General features: G+C 39.8%; 1 non-coding gene across 1 annotated transcript; it reads right to left on the minus strand.

Moving 5' to 3' along the window:
• Positions 1–5626: 5626 nt before the first annotated feature.
• Positions 5627–5733, minus strand: LOC131241612 (small nucleolar RNA R71). The gene has a single exon (XR_009169173.1). It is a non-coding gene; the product is annotated as a small nucleolar RNA R71 (small nucleolar RNA).
• Positions 5734–6000: the final 267 nt, after the last annotated feature.

Below are 6000 nucleotides of genomic sequence, written 5' to 3' on the forward strand. Positions count from 1 at the left end.
CTTTTCGTGAAACCACTTTAATTAATAACCTTGTTTGCACTTTGGTCCATCGTTGATGGGACTTATCAGATGAACGGTTCGAGGACACACGTACGAAGGAGGGCCCACGGGCTACCATTTCAGGTAGCCTCAGTTTCGCCCTTGAGCACACGTGGCAAGCTGGCGAGTGTGTGGTTAACCTGATCAGCGCGTAACTTGCTTCCACCGAACGCGGATGGGCGGGACACACTGACTTTGGTAAGGCTGTGACCGCGGGCCTTGAAGGTTCATCTGTTTTTCAAGCTAAAAAATGAAACAGATCTAAATATCTGGTGGACCATGAGACAGGAAATAACTATGATTGAACAACCACCATTAAAAACTTCCTGGGGTGCAGTGGAATGTTTTTTTCCTACCCAATATGTTAATAACATTAAACATACCTGATGAAGGGAAATCAGAAATATCAGCTTGATCCAAAACTTTGGTGGCTCAATGAAAATTTTAATGGTAGGCATTCAATTACAATGTTTCCTAAGGTGTGGCCCACCTGAGATTTGGATAGGCTTTGGTTCTGTGCTAATACTTTAAAATAAACTAGCAAAACCGATATCACATGCAAAAAAAAGGGCTGCATGGTTATGGCCTCACCTAATTTGTGTTGGGTAAGCGTAAGGTGGACTATAGTGAGCAAAATTCCGTTTTCAGCCCTGGAATTTTTAACGCATTACTATAATTGATTAGACGCTACCTTTTAAAAAAAAATATGTTTTATTCAAAAAAATTAAGTAGAATGCGATTTTTTTAAAACTATAAAATGGACTAATGTACATGAGAATTACTTAAAAAAGAAAAGATTTGAGAGGCAAAAAGCATTTAATTACCCATGATGCATTATAAATATAGAAATTTTCATTATTTTAATTCAAGTCTCTCTTTTTTTTTTTTTTTTTTTGGTGTGGTTATAATCAGTTTTGTATATTATACATACATAATGCACTAGCATTACTAGTTTTTTCTATTTTAACTTTATGTTTGGGTCTACTTATATTAAACTTAAACTTTTCATTCTCTAAATTTTTAGTGTTTCCATTCACGATTTCCTAACAGTCTGATGTAGAGCAGGACTTCTCGAATCCACGAGGAAAGAAAGCAGAAAATAGAAATAAATTCTAATAAAATCGAAATTGATTAATTGATGAATAAAAACGAGTTCACAACCCTTTAAATAGGGGTACCAAGCAATGGGAAAGAAATCAGAATCAAACTACAACTCAAACTCTTAGAATCCGCGACTTACTATAAATAGTAAACTTACTATTTATAGACGGTCGTGATGTCTACTAGTGCGCAAGGTTTTCGGCCAAAAATAGTAAGTGTCCTATTTGGCTTCACCAAACCGTTCTCCTAATTATTCTAAGCTCTTTTCACGTTGGGCGCAACTCCTAAAGCCCGACGGATGAAGAGTTATAATCAAACTAAAACTTACTATTTATAGTAAAAGCGAAATTAAAACGGGGAAACGACCATCGATCCAGGGGTTTTTCGCAATTCCGGGCTGCGCAACCCGACGTAGCGGGTTGGTTGGCTTCAGTAGCTCGTTCTACCCCAAAATCATATATTTTACGTCAGATAACTCATTCCGGATTGCAAGATACGCCCGATTTAAGGTTCGATGGTCCGGATCACTTCTGTCGTCGACCGGGCCTTTTCTGATCCATCTTGGCCATGTCCCCGACCCGCTCTACATCAGTCTCCTCCACTTCAAAAGAACTCGTCCTGGAGTTCTCGTCATGCTCTGGTTCATGATACTCGGTTAGGTCCGTGACATTGAAAGTCCGTGAGATGGCCATGTCATCTGGAAGATCAACAACATAAGCGTTGTCATTGATCTTTCGGATGATTGGTACCGGTCCAATCTTTTTATTTTTCAACTTGTTGTACGTCCCGGTCGGAAATCTCTCTTTGCGCAAATGGACCATAACGCGGTCGCCTACCTCGAACACTTTTTGTCGCCGATGCTTGTCCGCTTGTTCCTTGTACTTCTCGTTCGAGGCATGTAGCTTGGTCTACACTTCTGCATGGATGCCCATGATCTTGTCTGCCATATGTTCTGCTGCAATGCTCGTGCCTGGGTGCTTGGGCAGAGGAACCAAGTCAAGTGTGTGGCGAGGCACTCGTCCGTAAATAATCTGGAACGGTGATCTCCCTGTCGAGCGGTTCACCATATTGTTGAATGCAAACTGATCAGGGTCAAATATTGCATATCAGACCCCAGTAATTACCAGATTTTACGTATATGATAATGCTTAATGGAGTATTTTAATTGTATTTTTGTTACAGGATGAAGTCAGGAGCGTTAATTGAAAATTGATGTTAAAGGCATGGATTTCATGATCCAAAGTCTCCAGAGCACGGGATAGACTCCAGAGAACCAATAATGAAGATTTTACACGCCTGAGATCTGAGGAAAGCAAGCCAAAGGGGCCCGAAAAGGGTCCAGAATGCAAGATCACATGGTTCCCGCTATCCAATCAGTTCGAAACTTCATACATGGGATGAGGGCCGTAAATTAACCGTACATATTAAATTTCAGCCATAGAAGATCTCGGGAAGTAGTCCAACGGACAGATCAGCCTATTAATCTCTAAATTGGGGCCCACCTGATATTTGGAACTGCCTCAACCTTTGTATTGACGGTTTAAATAAGTTGAGAAACAGGATGGATGGATTGGATTTCTCGAAACCATCACAGTGGACCCCATATGTATAGCATGTGTACATAGTGCACATGTGCACCGCCCGTATACCGAACGACCTGCGTCGGGTCAGCAACGCTGACCCGAACTCTTTCTTAAAAACGGAAAATCTCCGTTTCCAGCGCTCCGCGAACCGAACCGTTGTCGTCGGTTGTGGGGCCCACCTATTGTCCAAATGGACAATCCAAACCGTCTATCCGCTTCCTGAGGTCGATATCGTCATCGCCTAGATGTCCGTTTGTTCCATACATATGTACGGACGTTGATCGCTGAAAAAACGTAAAATGGACGGTGAGTTCAAAACTCCGTGGGTTGCACCGAATCCACCCCAAAACCAGTCAATTCCTACTGATTTTTCGAGCTGAAACCAATGGACGACGTGGATTCCTGTGAAAAGTCCAGGAATGGGCCCCACAATCATCGCAGCGTCGGTTTGGCGTCCGCGTAGCGTCTTCCGCTGGCCGTTTTTGCGAAGGTTTGTGGGCCCCGTACGTCACGCGTACGGCCGATCTGACCCGTCCATCGTGTAGAGGGCTTCGAGAGCTTCAAAACCATGTTGATATTCTTCGCCCATGCGTACACACGTGTGCGGTACAGAGGCCACAAACAGGCCGTCTTGTGACGTTCAAAACTGTTTTTTTTTTAGATTTCTTCTGTGGGCCGTTCTAATGGACCTTCAAAACTACCCATTCTTGACTGAAATTTCGTCCTGAATCCAATGGACGGGGTAGATTTTCCAGAAAATGCCTCTGTGGGGCCCACCGATCACGGCTGCGAAAATTTGTACTCCGAGTCCTTCTACGACTCTGCCACCGACCTCAGCCATCCAGCAGCTATAAAATGAGAGTTTTGGACGTGGGAAAGGCATTCAGAACCATTCGGAGTCATTCAGAACCAGAGGATTCCAGATCTGAAGCAAGGGAGAGAAGAAATAGAAGAAAGAGAAGAAAGAAAAGAGAGAGAGATTGTTTGGTTTGTCGTTTTTTTTATGAATTTTATTTAATATTTTTTTATGGATTTTATGGGTCACTAATCTCTCAGCTAGGGCTGAGATGAAGCCCCTAATTTGATTAGCTCTTGTATTGGTTGATTTACTTTGAATTTCAATTAATTTGTCTCTTTCTCTAAGTGGGCTTTATGGGTTTAAATTCTATACTTCTCCATCTATGAACTTGATTAAAGTATATATATGGATGTTGTTTGGATGCTTATTATAGGTGCTTGTGTCTGAGCAAGAACCGGTTTCCTATAGAGGAAGAAACAGGGTGCTTTAATGAATGTACATTCCATGTACCCGACCAAGGACATGGGATATATCATTCATGGCATTGCTTAAAGGAATTAGACAGTCTGTATGCCCGATTAAGGACACAGATTGTGCTTTCTCTATTTAAGTGGTATCAATCTAGATCAAGGTGAATCAACAGACAAAACAAGGGTTAGGATAATTAGGGGTGGATTCGAAAGTCCTAGTGCCATCTCTCTGATTGAATTTTCTTCCCTGTTCTTAATTAATTGTTTTTCATAAAATTGTGCTTAGTAATTCATTCCATTATTTGTTGGATTAGTTAAGGAGAATCATATATTTGAATTGTGACGACCAGTCCTCGTGGGAACGATCTCGTAATACGTACCGTATCTACATCTGATTCGTATACTTGCGAGTTTAAAAATCATTTAAATCATGTTGGTTTAAACAAAACATCAAGTTTTTGGCGCCGTTGCCGGGGACTGTTTCGGTCCAATTGGATTTAAGATTCTCTCTTATCATAATTCATAGTCTTAGGTTTTTTTATTACCTTTAGGTTAAATTTTTTTTTTTAGAAACTAACCTATTTCCTGTTTTGTAGGGACCTGACATACACTACTAATTTGGTAATCTCTTTCCAAATTTTCTATTTTTTTTCTAATTTCTATTTTTAGAATTAAGGTTTTATTTTTTTAGAAGTTTCTATTTCTAGGCTATTTTATTTTATTTTTAGAAATTTCCTATTTTCTAATTCTAGATTCTGATTCTTCTTTCAAGTAACTTTCTATTTTCTAGTTTTAGAAATTTTTCCCTTTTTAGAAACTAACTTAGTTTTTTTTATTTCTAAAATTACAAACTTTCTTTTTTAGAAATTAACCGTTGCTTAGGATTTTTTTTCCTAGCATTATTTTAGGAATTTAATTTATTTTTATTTTCTTTTTGTTTACAGGAATTGAGGAAGGAAGCTTCTAAATAACATTGTCTTCAAAAGGAGGAGCTCCCTATTCTTCATACATCAATCATCTCCTTTTCCGGGTTCTTTCTTCCCATTCTTATTTACATAGTTTTAACTTGTTTTAGAATCTCTTAGTTTCTAGGTCTAGTTTTATTTCTCTTAGGTTGCTTCTTAGTTTAGTTTTCTTTCTTACATTACAATAACATAGTTTATGCTAGGACGTAGATCTCTGAATATAGAACTAGCACCGTTTGATCCTGAGATTGAAAGAACAATTCGTGAAAGATTGAGAAATAATCCTGTTGAAATGGCGAATGAGACTGAAGTTAAAGCTCTCAAAGATTATTCAGCTCCTGTCCAATTTAATGCGCCTTCATGCATAGTGTTGCCAACCACTACGGCAGCACACTTTGAACTTAAACCTGGAGTCATACAATTGTTGCCATCCTTTTATGGATTGGATAAGGAGGACCCATATCATCATGTGAAAGAATTCTTAAACATTTGCTCCACCTTTAAGTTCCAAAACTTCTCAGACGATTCGATCCGCCTACGCTGTTTCCTTTTTCTTTGAAGGATAAGGCGAAAGCATGGTTGAATTCTCTAGAAGTTGGATCTATCACTACATGGGACCAACTGTCTAAGAAGTTCTTAAACAAGTTCTTCCCCGTTCACAAAACCAATGCCCTCCGTAGAGAAATTACTAACTTCACACAAAAAGAGGGCGAGCACTTTCATGAATGTTGGGAAAGATGGAAGGACTTGCTTCTTAAATGTCCTCACCATGGTTTTGAGAAGTGGCAACAAGTTCAATACTTCTATGACGGTCTGACACCACAGAACCGTCGCATGGTTGATGCCACCAGTGGAGGGTCATTCATGACCAAAAGTGATGTCGAAGCATGGAACTTCTTTGAAACCTTGTGCGAAAATTCCCAGCAATGGGATTATTCAAATAGAGGTGACAGAAGTCCCCAACCACAAAAGAGAGGTGGTATATATGAGATAGGAGTCATACCAGAGCTGAGCGCCAAGCTTGACAAAGAAAGTTGATGCTC

This window comes from Magnolia sinica, chromosome 3 (assembly GCF_029962835.1).
Source record: "Magnolia sinica isolate HGM2019 chromosome 3, MsV1, whole genome shotgun sequence".
Lineage (NCBI taxonomy): Eukaryota > Viridiplantae > Streptophyta > Magnoliopsida > Magnoliales > Magnoliaceae > Magnolia > Magnolia sinica.